Source organism: Hyla sarda, unplaced genomic scaffold (assembly GCF_029499605.1).
Source record: "Hyla sarda isolate aHylSar1 unplaced genomic scaffold, aHylSar1.hap1 scaffold_2835, whole genome shotgun sequence".
NCBI classification, from domain to species: Eukaryota; Metazoa; Chordata; class Amphibia; order Anura; family Hylidae; genus Hyla; species Hyla sarda.
Genome location: NW_026609540.1, coordinates 13,516 through 29,709, shown reverse-complemented (window position 1 = coordinate 29,709; position 16,194 = coordinate 13,516). Strand labels below are relative to the sequence as shown.

The window sequence follows — 16,194 nt, the reverse complement described above, 5'->3', positions numbered from 1 at the left end:
CAGAGTGTAAACAACAACAACCCAGCTTTGTTGTGTATGTAACCATAGGGATTTGTGATGTCACCTAGAACCTTCACAGCAGCGACAGCTTTATGAGGAGCATCAGCACTGCTCTGCCTGAGCAGAACCATCACCGCCATAGGTTGTCAAATAACCCGGATTTAACCCACACAGGTAAGTCCAATGGGGTGCAGGCATGTCCTCTATGCTTACAGCTTCCCGTGGGTGTTGGTTTGATACCGTTTGGGGACAGCCAAGGAGGCATCTGCAGGCAACAAAGGTAGGTGTGTGCTTGTGTGTGTGTTTCCTATGCAGATCCTAAGCCCAGTGTCACATGCAAGTAGGAGGAGTAAGAAGGGTTCCTGGCAAATCCGGGTTATGGATTGCATTTAAAAAGGCCCCGTGGGAGTGCAATGGGCCCCTGTCTTGCTGCTTAGCAATAATGGTATGGGTTTAGGTTCTGCTGTGTGTACTGGTGGTTGACTGCCCCCCAGCCCAGAGTGTGCATGGAAAATTGTCTGGCAGCCTCCCTGACAGCAAGCAGTGATAGTGCCCATGAAGGGGACCTTGTTGGGCCCGCCCCTTTCACGGTTATCGCTTCTCGGCCTTTTGGCTAAGATCAAGTGTAGTAATACAGGAGATCTGGTCAGAAGGTACTCGGGTACCCCTCTCCTCGGCCTTGTGGGATCGCCCAGGTTTATTGCCTGGGCTTCACCCACTTGTTGCTATTGGGGAGAGGGCCTAGTCCCAGGGTAACGAGTAGCGATCGCCTCTCAAGACCTTCGGGTGGAGAGAGGTTAGAACCATGGATGATGATCCGGATCCAGGTTCTGTGCCGGCATACGCAAGGATCAAAAACACCGTGAGAGTCATTCTCACGGATGATACCAAAAGGGCGGACGATTTGAAATTCGTAGTAGAGGACGTGCTCGGAGGAGTTTTCGGAATACAGAAGGGCGAGATATTGGCAATCCAGGACTACCCGAAGTGTAAAATTTTTGATGTGACGTTCACACAAAATGGCATCCACAGAGATTTTGTTACCAGAGCTGCTGCGAGTAAAGACAAAAAGCTTCAGGGTGTCCGGATTATTGAGCACGTTCTAGACGATATTAAGCTGGTGGTAGTAAAGATGTATTCCCCTTTCGCCAACCTACACGATGTTGAGTTGTTTTTACAAGTCTATTTTAGTAAGGTTGAGTGCAGAGGAAAAATCATGAACAGCTGTGGCATCTGGACATCTAAGTGGAGATTTCAGGTTACATGCAAAAAAGATGACAGATTGCCAGGGGGAATACAACTACCACCAGCTCGTTTTAAAATAAATAATATGTGTGGCGACCTCTTTTATGCGGGGATGCCAAGCTACTGCAGGAAGTGTCACAGATATGGACACACAAAAGAAAACTGTGAAAGTACATGCAAAAAATGTGGTAGCACACAGCACGAGACAGAGAAATGCACAAGAGGAGGGAGGTGCAATTTCTGTCAACAATTCGGTCACCTTTTCTCCTCTTGTCCCCACAGACATAGGACGGAGCAGCAGTGGCAACCCTGGAGGCAGCAAGGACAGCAACCGGGACACCAGCCGAGGCAAGCAGAGCCAGTGATTACCCCCCCACAAGAGGTAAGCGGTGAGATGGAGAAGGAGAAAGACCCCCCTCAGGCAAAAGGAGGGGACCCTAAAGAGCAGAGGATGGCCAAAAAACGTGCAAGTGGTGAAAAAACTGGCCCCCAGGAGCATGCTGGGTTAAGAGAGGAGCGGACGGCGGCTGAATCCGCTCCTCAGCAACCTCTGGCTCAGGGTCCCCCTGAGAGCGATGATCCGGGTGGAGAGGTGAAGGTTAAAAGGCGGAGGGGCTCCAGAAGACTCTATTCGGAGGCGGTCCAGGGGGAGCCGATGGAAGTACCTGCGGATGCAGGGAACCCAAGTGACGTTCCTCCACAGGTCCCCATAGGGGATACCCCCCCTCCTCCCTGCCAGGAGGAGGTTTCAGGGGTGACCGTCTCTGAGGTACCAGAGACGGAACTAAGTGAACACCCGACCCCTATGGAGGGGCAAGAGGTGGAAGAACCCAATGAGTCTGGAGCCCTGATTGCCAGGATGCCCGAGAACAACTATGCCTCAATCATGATGGAGGAGGGGGGTCGGCTGAGTGATGGTGCCTCCTCTCCTGCTTCCTCTATGCGTACAGTTGAGTCAGATTTTGGGGGGTATGAGGCTTCGGAGGGGGAATCAGAGGTGTAAGACGTTTTCTTGTACATTCCCATGGCTGAGTTGTCCGGTCTGTCCTTGAACGTGAGAAGTGTGAGCGCCAGAGTAAGAAGGGTTGCCCTATTTAATTACTTGTCGGTTTTTGCTGCTTCCATCCTTTTCCTGCAGGAATGTGGCATCCTGCACAGATTAAATTATAAAGAATATGAAGATGATTGGGTGCACGGTCCATCAGTCTGGTCTGGATCAAATGAGTCCAGATCAGCAGGGGTCGCCATACTTTTTAAAGGGAACGTTTTAATTGAGAGTTTTAACGAAATTTTACCAGGCAGAATTTTATTGGTCAGCGCTTTTATTAATGGTATTAAATGGCAGTTTTTAAATTTTTATGGTTCTCCTGATAAGAATGAAAGAATAAAAATGTTGGAGATTTTACCCCTTTTTATTAACAATTCTAGTCCTCTTGTTTTATCAGGTGATTTTAATTGTATTTTAAGGGGAGAACGCCGTTTTTCGAACGCAGTGAGTAGGAACTATGATAAGACGTCTTTTATGTTAAAAAACTTGATTTTAGATTTTAATCTCACTGATGTTTTTAAAAAATGTAATTTTAACGTACCAGAGGAAGACGGTGTTACCTGGAGCAATGCAAGCTGTAGCTCCAGGATAGATTTTATTTTTTGTTCTTATCAAGTACTGCCTTTTAACTGTGATCTTTTTACCAATGTTTTTTCTGACCATAAATTATTGTATTTTAAAGTTAAAAGTGATTTTAAAAGGAGAACTGGTAGGAATGCCTGGAAGTTAAACGTGTCCCTTTTTGAAGATCCGCAGGTTTTATCAGATTTTATCACCTTTTACAAGGAATGCAGACGAGTAAAAGACCCCAACACTCCCACCAGTATCTGGTGGGAAAAAATGAAACTAAAAATAAAAGAATTTTTTATCCATGTTGGGGTTAGGAAAGCTAAAGAAAAACGTGAATTTTATAATATCCTAAATACTCGTCTGCAAACCCTGTACAAATTCAGAGCACATGGGATGGAGGTGGAGAAGGAGGTACATGATCTTAAAAAAGAAATAACTAAGTGCCTGGAGCAGAAAGGAAAAGAAATTATCTTTAGGTCTCGAATACAGCATCTTGAGGAAAACGAGACCTGCTCCAGGTATTTTTTTAAGAAAATACATGAAAATAGAAGGTTAATAGAAAACATTGAAGGAGTGAATGATGTACAGGGTATTTTAAAAAAGGTGCAAGAGTTTTATGCGGATCTTTTTAATGTAAAACACATTGATGAATGTTTTATGAATGACTCGTTAAAGGAGATCACCAATTTTTTAGATCCTGTCTCACAGTCTTTTTTATTGCAGAATATTTCAGAGCAGGAGATTTTAGAGACCGTCAAGAGTTTTAAAACAGGTAAAGTGCCTGGGCCGGATGGTATACCCATTGAATTTTATGTTACTTTTTATGGTATTTTAAAAGAAGATTTGTTCTCCCTTTTTACTGAAGTCTTTAAGTCTAAAATCCTCCCAGGCTCATGGAAGAAGGGTGATGTCTCCCTGCTATTCAAAAAGGGAGACCGGTCGGAACTAAAAAACTGGAGACCAATCACCCTTCTGAACTGCGACTATAAAATAATGGCGAAACTGTGTGCTAACCGCTTAAAGAACGTAATCCATAAAATAATTCATACAAACCAAGTCTGTGGGGTGCCTGGGAGGAGTCTATGGGAGAACCTAAACCTTTTAAAGGATGTAATTAGCGACACCAAATTAAGAAAAGGAAAGCTGGCGGTTTTATCCATAGATTTTGAAAAAGCTTTCGACAGGGTGTCGCATTTTTATCTTTTTAAGGTTTTAGAGAAAATGGGTATACCTGATGGCTTTTTATTGTCTCTTAGAGCTTTTTATGATAACTGTACTAGTAAAATTTTAGTAAATGGTTTTAAGACACAGGGCGTGATTTTAAATTCCGGAGTGAAGCAGGGGTGTCCCTTGTCCCCACTACTCTTCATTTGCGCAATAGAGCCTCTTTTATGTACAATACGAAAGGATAAGCAGATCCATGGAGTCCCCCTGCCAGGAGGAGGGGGACTAGAGGCGAAGGTAGTGGGGTACATGGACGATGTTGCGGTGTTTTGCAGGGACACCCCATCGCTTCAGAAGACGCTAAAACAGATTCAATATTTTAATTGTGCCTCCGGTTTTAAAGTCAATTTTAACAAAAGTAACATTTTAAACATAGGCGGAATGCCTTTGTATGATGTGCCCGTCCCTGTGTCTGAGTCGGTGCAGATTTTAGGTGTCTCCTTTGACGAGTCTAATAATGGTTTTAATAGCTGGGACTTGGTGGCTCAAAAAATAAATAAGAAAATATGTATGTGGAACATGCGAGAACTTACAATGGAAGGGAAGGTTTTAATTACAAAAATGGTGCTTTTACCTATTTTATTGTATTTAAGTCTGGTTTTCCCACCCCCCGAAATGGTTCTAAAGAAAATAACAAAAGCTTGTTTTACTTTCTTTTGGAGTTCTAAGAGCGAAAAATTAAAGAGACAAATTGTGATAAAACCGAACTCCAGGGGCGGTAAGGATTTTCCAGATTTTAAAGCTTTCCTTTTAATAAAGTTTTTTAGCATGTGTTTTACTACTGTTTTTAAAGATAGCTACTGGTCTTATTTTGTTCGTTTTAATACTGGTTATTTTATGCGGAGGAACGGCTGGTTTTCTACAGTTTTAAGTTGCCCTTATTCTTTGAATTTACCCCCTCAATACATGATTTTAGGAAAAATTTTAAACTTATATAATTTTAAAGGTAAAAGTGTTCAGGATCTGTGCAATAGCAAAAAACTACTAAAGGAAATAAAAGAAACCAGTACCGTGACTCCCATCAAAAATTTTAACGAACAGAAGTGTATACAGATTTGGAAGATGTTGAGTATTAATTATCTTTTTAATTCACAGAAGGACCTGGCCTGGAGCTGCGCACACGAGTGTCTTCCATGCCGGGCATTCCAGCACCGAAGAGGATTATCCAACTCTGCAACCTGCCCGAGGGAGGGATGCCGACAAGAGGAGACCGTGCACCATCTAATATGGACTTGTTTTTACTCGCAGAAAATATGGACAAAGATACTCCCTCTGGTAAAAAGGATAACTGGACTAAAAGACTTAAATATTGCAGTGGTTTTTTATGGTTGCCTGGAATGCCCAACACGGACTCAAGAGACTATTGCATGGAAGATCATAAACTGTGTGAAGGCAGCTCTGTGGAAGGCCAGGAATATTTTATTGTTCAAGCATGAGGTTTTATCTGTGAAGGACATTTTATCTATCTGTTTTTATGAAATGTACCAGTACTATCTTTTAGACAAGAAGAGATTTCCTCTTTTATCTAGAAAATGGTTTTTAAAAGAATGGAATTCTATCTTGTAAAGCCACCAAGTGCCCATTTTATGTTTTAATATGTTGTAAATATGTTATTTATATGTAACTGTATTTATTGACATATTTGCACAACTTTGTTAACATTATTTAATTTTTAATAAAGTTGCCCCCGTAAGGGTAGTCAAGTTAAAAAAAAAAATCTGTTCTTATCAGTTTAATATCTGATACGTCCCCTATCTGGGGACCATATATTAAATGGATTTTTGAGAACGGGGGCTGATTTCGAAGCTTGCTTCCGTCGCCCTATGCATTGACCCGATATGGCAGTATCTTCGGGTACAGTGCACCACCCCCTTACAGGGTTAAAAAGAAAGATTCCTACTTTCATTGCTACCTGCTTGCTTGCTGGCTAGCCAGCTAGCCAGCCCTGTGGGCCTTGCTGCTGCTGCTTCTGCAGCCAAAAAACAAAAGGTGGTGCTGCTGCTGCTGCTTCTGCTGCTTCTGCTTCTGCTTGTGTCTGGCCGCTGTTGGAGCGTCCAGGCACAGGACTTCTGCTGCTGCTGACTAAATGGCCTCCTTAATTGGATCATTTGAGTAGCCAGCACACCTGTGCAGGTAGGGCATGACATGATAGGCAGCTGCCTTGATAGCGGGTGGGTGCTGAATGTTCCTAATTGACAAAATAAGATTAATGCTTATGAAGAAATATAAAATCTCATCCCTTCCCCAATATCGCGCCACACCCCTACCCCTTAATTCCCTGGTTGAACTTGATGGACATATGTCTTTTTTCGACCGTACTAACTATGTAACTATGTAACATAACATGGGGGGGGGGGGGGGGGTCTCCTGGCTGTTCACACAGGTGTGTCATTGCTGTACATTGACCATGCATTGCTTCTGTGGTATTGCAAAGGCAAAGACAAATGCTTCCAGCCATCCATTGCACTAATGGATTGGTCATCAGCTGGCTGTCTATGTCCCGCATCAATATAGACCAAAGTACAGAGGGTTAGGCTATGCTATTGTGCACCTACCTGATGCATCAGAAGGTGCGAGGCCCTTGCTAAATTCTGTGCACAGACTTTGAGATCTATGCTTTAGACTGTATCTAAACCTGCTCCAACATGGACTGACATTCTGGCCTACTTTCAGCCGATGCGACTTGTCTGTCGCTGAACAGTCGCTTTTTATGTATTCAGCACCTATGTATAATGTTGTAAAAATGCTCTAGAAGCTAAAGTCGCAGAAATGTCGCACATATTTGGCCTGCAACTTTCTGTGCGACAAATTCAGACAGGAAAAATCAGTATAAATCCTTAGAAAATTATCCCCCAGTGTCTCCATCTGCTGGCGGTATTGAATAAGCATTGCTGCACTGATGGGGTATGCATTAGACGAAAAAAAAGAAGAAAAAGAAGAATAATACGCCCAGAAAAGAGGCGAAAAGGAGAAAAACGTAAAAAAACGTGAAAAAAAAGTAAGAGGAAGAGAAGGGAAAAAAAGGTGGAAATGGGTTTAAAAGTGATTTCGGCGGAGAAATATATATATATATATATATATATATATATATATATATACGCGCACACACACACATATATATAAACGTATTCTCCGTTGAGATATTGCAGCCGCTGCTGTGTCCAGGCCCAGGAGCCTTAGCACTGTGCTATGATGTCACTCAATACCACTGACATCACTAGGTGTAAACAACATCTCTCCTTTGCTGTGTATGTGACTATGGAGCTGTTTGGTGATGTCGTCTATTACGGCCTTCATAGAAGCAACAGGAGATTGTTGCATCCATCTAGAACCCTCAGAACTACAGTGCTATGATGTCACTCACTTCCACAGGCCTTGCAGAGTGTAAACAACAACAACCCAGCTTTGTTGTGTATGTAACCATAGGGATTTGTGATGTCACCTAGAACCTTCACAGCAGCGACAGCTTTATGAGGAGCATCAGCACTGCTCTGCCTGAGCAGAACCATCACCGCCATAGGTTGTCAAATAACCCGGATTTAACCCACACAGGTAAGTCCAATGGGGTGCAGGCATGTCCTCTATGCTTACAGCTTCCCGTGGGTGTTGGTTTGATACCGTTTGGGGACAGCCAAGGAGGCATCTGCAGGCAACAAAGGTAGGTGTGTGCTTGTGTGTGTGTTTCCTATGCAGATCCTAAGCCCAGTGTCACATGCAAGTAGGAGGAGTAAGAAGGGTTCCTGGCAAATCCGGGTTATGGATTGCATTTAAAAAGGCCCCGTGGGAGTGCAATGGGCCCCTGTCTTGCTGCTTAGCAATAATGGTATGGGTTTAGGTTCTGCTGTGTGTACTGGTGGTTGACTGCCCCCCAGCCCAGAGTGTGCATGGAAAATTGTCTGGCAGCCTCCCTGACAGCAAGCAGTGATAGTGCCCATGAAGGGGACCTTGTTGGGCCCGCCCCTTTCACGGTTATCGCTTCTCGGCCTTTTGGCTAAGATCAAGTGTAGTATCTGTTCTTATCAGTTTAATATCTGATACGTCCCCTATCTGGGGACCATATATTAAATGGATTTTTGAGAACGGGGGCTGATTTCGAAGCTTGCTTCCGTCGCCCTATGCATTGACCCGATATGGCAGTATCTTCGGGTACAGTGCACCACCCCCTTACAGGGTTAAAAAGAAAGATTCCTACTTTCATTGCTACCTGCTTGCTTGCTGGCTAGCCAGCTAGCCAGCCCTGTGGGCCTTGCTGCTGCTGCTTCTGCAGCCAAAAAACAAAAGGTGGTGCTGCTGCTGCTGCTTCTGCTGCTTCTGCTTCTGCTTGTGTCTGGCCGCTGTTGGAGCGTCCAGGCACAGGACTTCTGCTGCTGCTGACTAAATGGCCTCCTTAATTGGATCATTTGAGTAGCCAGCACACCTGTGCAGGTAGGGCATGACATGATAGGCAGCTGCCTTGATAGCGGGTGGGTGCTGAATGTTCCTAATTGACAAAATAAGATTAATGCTTATGAAGAAATATAAAATCTCATCCCTTCCCCAATATCGCGCCACACCCCTACCCCTTAATTCCCTGGTTGAACTTGATGGACATATGTCTTTTTTCGACCGTACTAACTATGTAACTATGTAACATAACATGGGGGGGGGGGGGGGGGGGTCTCCTGGCTGTTCACACAGGTGTGTCATTGCTGTACATTGACCATGCATTGCTTCTGTGGTATTGCAAAGGCAAAGACAAATGCTTCCAGCCATCCATTGCACTAATGGATTGGTCATCAGCTGGCTGTCTATGTCCCGCATCAATATAGACCAAAGTACAGAGGGTTAGGCTATGCTATTGTGCACCTACCTGATGCATCAGAAGGTGCGAGGCCCTTGCTAAATTCTGTGCACAGACTTTGAGATCTATGCTTTAGACTGTATCTAAACCTGCTCCAACATGGACTGACATTCTGGCCTACTTTCAGCCGATGCGACTTGTCTGTCGCTGAACAGTCGCTTTTTATGTATTCAGCACCTATGTATAATGTTGTAAAAATGCTCTAGAAGCTAAAGTCGCAGAAATGTCGCACATATTTGGCCTGCAACTTTCTGTGCGACAAATTCAGACAGGAAAAATCAGTATAAATCCTTAGAAAATTATCCCCCAGTGTCTCCATCTGCTGGCGGTATTGAATAAGCATTGCTGCACTGATGGGGTATGCATTAGACGAAAAAAAAGAAGAAAAAGAAGAATAATACGCCCAGAAAAGAGGCGAAAAGGAGAAAAACGTAAAAAAACGTGAAAAAAAAGTAAGAGGAAGAGAAGGGAAAAAAAGGTGGAAATGGGTTTAAAAGTGATTTCGGCGGAGAAATATATATATATATATATATATATATATATATATATATATATATACGCGCACACACACACATATATATAAACGTATTCTCCGTTGAGATATTGCAGCCGCTGCTGTGTCCAGGCCCAGGAGCCTTAGCACTGTGCTATGATGTCACTCAATACCACTGACATCACTAGGTGTAAACAACATCTCTCCTTTGCTGTGTATGTGACTATGGAGCTGTTTGGTGATGTCGTCTATTACGGCCTTCATAGAAGCAACAGGAGATTGTTGCATCCATCTAGAACCCTCAGAACTACAGTGCTATGATGTCACTCACTTCCACAGGCCTTGCAGAGTGTAAACAACAACAACCCAGCTTTGTTGTGTATGTAACCATAGGGATTTGTGATGTCACCTAGAACCTTCACAGCAGCGACAGCTTTATGAGGAGCATCAGCACTGCTCTGCCTGAGCAGAACCATCACCGCCATAGGTTGTCAAATAACCCGGATTTAACCCACACAGGTAAGTCCAATGGGGTGCAGGCATGTCCTCTATGCTTACAGCTTCCCGTGGGTGTTGGTTTGATACCGTTTGGGGACAGCCAAGGAGGCATCTGCAGGCAACAAAGGTAGGTGTGTGCTTGTGTGTGTGTTTCCTATGCAGATCCTAAGCCCAGTGTCACATGCAAGTAGGAGGAGTAAGAAGGGTTCCTGGCAAATCCGGGTTATGGATTGCATTTAAAAAGGCCCCGTGGGAGTGCAATGGGCCCCTGTCTTGCTGCTTAGCAATAATGGTATGGGTTTAGGTTCTGCTGTGTGTACTGGTGGTTGACTGCCCCCCAGCCCAGAGTGTGCATGGAAAATTGTCTGGCAGCCTCCCTGACAGCAAGCAGTGATAGTGCCCATGAAGGGGACCTTGTTGGGCCCGCCCCTTTCACGGTTATCGCTTCTCGGCCTTTTGGCTAAGATCAAGTGTAGTATCTGTTCTTATCAGTTTAATATCTGATACGTCCCCTATCTGGGGACCATATATTAAATGGATTTTTGAGAACGGGGGCTGATTTCGAAGCTTGCTTCCGTCGCCCTATGCATTGACCCGATATGGCAGTATCTTCGGGTACAGTGCACCACCCCCTTACAGGGTTAAAAAGAAAGATTCCTACTTTCATTGCTACCTGCTTGCTTGCTGGCTAGCCAGCTAGCCAGCCCTGTGGGCCTTGCTGCTGCTGCTTCTGCAGCCAAAAAACAAAAGGTGGTGCTGCTGCTGCTGCTTCTGCTGCTTCTGCTTCTGCTTGTGTCTGGCCGCTGTTGGAGCGTCCAGGCACAGGACTTCTGCTGCTGCTGACTAAATGGCCTCCTTAATTGGATCATTTGAGTAGCCAGCACACCTGTGCAGGTAGGGCATGACATGATAGGCAGCTGCCTTGATAGCGGGTGGGTGCTGAATGTTCCTAATTGACAAAATAAGATTAATGCTTATGAAGAAATATAAAATCTCATCCCTTCCCCAATATCGCGCCACACCCCTACCCCTTAATTCCCTGGTTGAACTTGATGGACATATGTCTTTTTTCGACCGTACTAACTATGTAACTATGTAACATAACATGGGGGGGGGGGGGGGGGTCTCCTGGCTGTTCACACAGGTGTGTCATTGCTGTACATTGACCATGCATTGCTTCTGTGGTATTGCAAAGGCAAAGACAAATGCTTCCAGCCATCCATTGCACTAATGGATTGGTCATCAGCTGGCTGTCTATGTCCCGCATCAATATAGACCAAAGTACAGAGGGTTAGGCTATGCTATTGTGCACCTACCTGATGCATCAGAAGGTGCGAGGCCCTTGCTAAATTCTGTGCACAGACTTTGAGATCTATGCTTTAGACTGTATCTAAACCTGCTCCAACATGGACTGACATTCTGGCCTACTTTCAGCCGATGCGACTTGTCTGTCGCTGAACAGTCGCTTTTTATGTATTCAGCACCTATGTATAATGTTGTAAAAATGCTCTAGAAGCTAAAGTCGCAGAAATGTCGCACATATTTGGCCTGCAACTTTCTGTGCGACAAATTCAGACAGGAAAAATCAGTATAAATCCTTAGAAAATTATCCCCCAGTGTCTCCATCTGCTGGCGGTATTGAATAAGCATTGCTGCACTGATGGGGTATGCATTAGACGAAAAAAAAGAAGAAAAAGAAGAATAATACGCCCAGAAAAGAGGCGAAAAGGAGAAAAACGTAAAAAAACGTGAAAAAAAAGTAAGAGGAAGAGAAGGGAAAAAAAGGTGGAAATGGGTTTAAAAGTGATTTCGGCGGAGAAATATATATATATATATATATATATATATATATATATATATATACGCGCACACACACACATATATATAAACGTATTCTCCGTTGAGATATTGCAGCCGCTGCTGTGTCCAGGCCCAGGAGCCTTAGCACTGTGCTATGATGTCACTCAATACCACTGACATCATTAGGTGTAAACAACATCTCTCCTTTGCTGTGTATGTGACTATGGAGCTGTTTGGTGATGTCGTCTATTACGGCCTTCATAGAAGCAACAGGAGATTGTTGCATCCATCTAGAACCCTCAGAACTACAGTGCTATGATGTCACTCACTTCCACAGGCCTTGCAGAGTGTAAACAACAACAACCCAGCTTTGTTGTGTATGTAACCATAGGGATTTGTGATGTCACCTAGAACCTTCACAGCAGCGACAGCTTTATGAGGAGCATCAGCACTGCTCTGCCTGAGCAGAACCATCACCGCCATAGGTTGTCAAATAACCCGGATTTAACCCACACAGGTAAGTCCAATGGGGTGCAGGCATGTCCTCTATGCTTACAGCTTCCCGTGGGTGTTGGTTTGATACCGTTTGGGGACAGCCAAGGAGGCATCTGCAGGCAACAAAGGTAGGTGTGTGCTTGTGTGTGTGTTTCCTATGCAGATCCTAAGCCCAGTGTCACATGCAAGTAGGAGGAGTAAGAAGGGTTCCTGGCAAATCCGGGTTATGGATTGCATTTAAAAAGGCCCCGTGGGAGTGCAATGGGCCCCTGTCTTGCTGCTTAGCAATAATGGTATGGGTTTAGGTTCTGCTGTGTGTACTGGTGGTTGACTGCCCCCCAGCCCAGAGTGTGCATGGAAAATTGTCTGGCAGCCTCCCTGACAGCAAGCAGTGATAGTGCCCATGAAGGGGACCTTGTTGGGCCCGCCCCTTTCACGGTTATCGCTTCTCGGCCTTTTGGCTAAGATCAAGTGTAGTATCTGTTCTTATCAGTTTAATATCTGATACGTCCCCTATCTGGGGACCATATATTAAATGGATTTTTGAGAACGGGGGCTGATTTCGAAGCTTGCTTCCGTCGCCCTATGCATTGACCCGATATGGCAGTATCTTCGGGTACAGTGCACCACCCCCTTACAGGGTTAAAAAGAAAGATTCCTACTTTCATTGCTACCTGCTTGCTTGCTGGCTAGCCAGCTAGCCAGCCCTGTGGGCCTTGCTGCTGCTGCTTCTGCAGCCAAAAAACAAAAGGTGGTGCTGCTGCTGCTGCTTCTGCTGCTTCTGCTTCTGCTTGTGTCTGGCCGCTGTTGGAGCGTCCAGGCACAGGACTTCTGCTGCTGCTGACTAAATGGCCTCCTTAATTGGATCATTTGAGTAGCCAGCACACCTGTGCAGGTAGGGCATGACATGATAGGCAGCTGCCTTGATAGCGGGTGGGTGCTGAATGTTCCTAATTGACAAAATAAGATTAATGCTTATGAAGAAATATAAAATCTCATCCCTTCCCCAATATCGCGCCACACCCCTACCCCTTAATTCCCTGGTTGAACTTGATGGACATATGTCTTTTTTCGACCGTACTAACTATGTAACTATGTAACATAACATGGGGGGGGGGGGGGGGGGGGTCTCCTGGCTGTTCACACAGGTGTGTCATTGCTGTACATTGACCATGCATTGCTTCTGTGGTATTGCAAAGGCAAAGACAAATGCTTCCAGCCATCCATTGCACTAATGGATTGGTCATCAGCTGGCTGTCTATGTCCCGCATCAATATAGACCAAAGTACAGAGGGTTAGGCTATGCTATTGTGCACCTACCTGATGCATCAGAAGGTGCGAGGCCCTTGCTAAATTCTGTGCACAGACTTTGAGATCTATGCTTTAGACTGTATCTAAACCTGCTCCAACATGGACTGACATTCTGGCCTACTTTCAGCCGATGCGACTTGTCTGTCGCTGAACAGTCGCTTTTTATGTATTCAGCACCTATGTATAATGTTGTAAAAATGCTCTAGAAGCTAAAGTCGCAGAAATGTCGCACATATTTGGCCTGCAACTTTCTGTGCGACAAATTCAGACAGGAAAAATCAGTATAAATCCTTAGAAAATTATCCCCCAGTGTCTCCATCTGCTGGCGGTATTGAATAAGCATTGCTGCACTGATGGGGTATGCATTAGACGAAAAAAAAGAAGAAAAAGAAGAATAATACGCCCAGAAAAGAGGCGAAAAGGAGAAAAACGTAAAAAAACGTGAAAAAAAAGTAAGAGGAAGAGAAGGGAAAAAAAGGTGGAAATGGGTTTAAAAGTGATTTCGGCGGAGAAATATATATATATATATATATATATATATATATATATATATATATACGCGCACACACACACATATATATAAACGTATTCTCCGTTGAGATATTGCAGCCGCTGCTGTGTCCAGGCCCAGGAGCCTTAGCACTGTGCTATGATGTCACTCAATACCACTGACATCACTAGGTGTAAACAACATCTCTCCTTTGCTGTGTATGTGACTATGGAGCTGTTTGGTGATGTCGTCTATTACGGCCTTCATAGAAGCAACAGGAGATTGTTGCATCCATCTAGAACCCTCAGAACTACAGTGCTATGATGTCACTCACTTCCACAGGCCTTGCAGAGTGTAAACAACAACAACCCAGCTTTGTTGTGTATGTAACCATAGGGATTTGTGATGTCACCTAGAACCTTCACAGCAGCGACAGCTTTATGAGGAGCATCAGCACTGCTCTGCCTGAGCAGAACCATCACCGCCATAGGTTGTCAAATAACCCGGATTTAACCCACACAGGTAAGTCCAATGGGGTGCAGGCATGTCCTCTATGCTTACAGCTTCCCGTGGGTGTTGGTTTGATACCGTTTGGGGACAGCCAAGGAGGCATCTGCAGGCAACAAAGGTAGGTGTGTGCTTGTGTGTGTGTTTCCTATGCAGATCCTAAGCCCAGTGTCACATGCAAGTAGGAGGAGTAAGAAGGGTTCCTGGCAAATCCGGGTTATGGATTGCATTTAAAAAGGCCCCGTGGGAGTGCAATGGGCCCCTGTCTTGCTGCTTAGCAATAATGGTATGGGTTTAGGTTCTGCTGTGTGTACTGGTGGTTGACTGCCCCCCAGCCCAGAGTGTGCATGGAAAATTGTCTGGCAGCCTCCCTGACAGCAAGCAGTGATAGTGCCCATGAAGGGGACCTTGTTGGGCCCGCCCCTTTCACGGTTATCGCTTCTCGGCCTTTTGGCTAAGATCAAGTGTAGTATCTGTTCTTATCAGTTTAATATCTGATACGTCCCCTATCTGGGGACCATATATTAAATGGATTTTTGAGAACGGGGGCTGATTTCGAAGCTTGCTTCCGTCGCCCTATGCATTGACCCGATATGGCAGTATCTTCGGGTACAGTGCACCACCCCCTTACAGGGTTAAAAAGAAAGATTCCTACTTTCATTGCTACCTGCTTGCTTGCTGGCTAGCCAGCTAGCCAGCCCTGTGGGCCTTGCTGCTGCTGCTTCTGCAGCCAAAAAACAAAAGGTGGTGCTGCTGCTGCTGCTTCTGCTGCTTCTGCTTCTGCTTGTGTCTGGCCGCTGTTGGAGCGTCCAGGCACAGGACTTCTGCTGCTGCTGACTAAATGGCCTCCTTAATTGGATCATTTGAGTAGCCAGCACACCTGTGCAGGTAGGGCATGACATGATAGGCAGCTGCCTTGATAGCGGGTGGGTGCTGAATGTTCCTAATTGACAAAATAAGATTAATGCTTATGAAGAAATATAAAATCTCATCCCTTCCCCAATATCGCGCCACACCCCTACCCCTTAATTCCCTGGTTGAACTTGATGGACATATGTCTTTTTTCGACCGTACTAACTATGTAACTATGTAACATAACATGGGGGGGGGGGGGGGGGTCTCCTGGCTGTTCACACAGGTGTGTCATTGCTGTACATTGACCATGCATTGCTTCTGTGGTATTGCAAAGGCAAAGACAAATGCTTCCAGCCATCCATTGCACTAATGGATTGGTCATCAGCTGGCTGTCTATGTCCCGCATCAATATAGACCAAAGTACAGAGGGTTAGGCTATGCTATTGTGCACCTACCTGATGCATCAGAAGGTGCGAGGCCCTTGCTAAATTCTGTGCACAGACTTTGAGATCTATGCTTTAGACTGTATCTAAACCTGCTCCAACATGGACTGACATTCTGGCCTACTTTCAGCCGATGCGACTTGTCTGTCGCTGAACAGTCGCTTTTTATGTATTCAGCACCTATGTATAATGTTGTAAAAATGCTCTAGAAGCTAAAGTCGCAGAAATGTCGCACATATTTGGCCTGCAACTTTCTGTGCGACAAATTCAGACAGGAAAAATCAGTATAAATCCTTAGAAAATTATCCCCCAGTGTCTCCATCTGCTGGCGGTATTGAATAAGCATTGCTGCACTGATGGGGTATGCATTAGACG

The 16,194-nt window shown here is 44.9% G+C and overlaps 4 non-coding genes and 2 pseudogenes across 4 annotated transcripts; all 6 read left to right on the top strand.

The window, feature by feature from the left end:
* Positions 1-593: 593 nt before the first annotated feature.
* LOC130326332 (U2 spliceosomal RNA) lies at positions 594-726 on the top strand (annotated as a pseudogene).
* Positions 727-5,752: 5,026 nt separating this feature from the next.
* Positions 5,753-5,957, top strand: LOC130326331 (U2 spliceosomal RNA; annotated as a pseudogene).
* A 2,101-nt stretch (positions 5,958-8,058) lies between these two features.
* Positions 8,059-8,249, top strand: LOC130326327 (U2 spliceosomal RNA). The gene has a single exon (XR_008870942.1). It is a non-coding gene; the product is annotated as a U2 spliceosomal RNA (small nuclear RNA).
* Positions 8,250-10,358: 2,109 nt separating this feature from the next.
* On the top strand, positions 10,359-10,549 carry LOC130326326 (U2 spliceosomal RNA). Its single transcript, XR_008870941.1, has one exon. It is a non-coding gene; the product is annotated as a U2 spliceosomal RNA (small nuclear RNA).
* A 2,105-nt stretch (positions 10,550-12,654) lies between these two features.
* On the top strand, positions 12,655-12,845 carry LOC130326337 (U2 spliceosomal RNA). The gene has a single exon (XR_008870949.1). It is a non-coding gene; the product is annotated as a U2 spliceosomal RNA (small nuclear RNA).
* Positions 12,846-14,955: 2,110 nt separating this feature from the next.
* LOC130326336 (U2 spliceosomal RNA) lies at positions 14,956-15,146 on the top strand. Its single transcript, XR_008870948.1, has one exon. It is a non-coding gene; the product is annotated as a U2 spliceosomal RNA (small nuclear RNA).
* Positions 15,147-16,194: the final 1,048 nt, after the last annotated feature.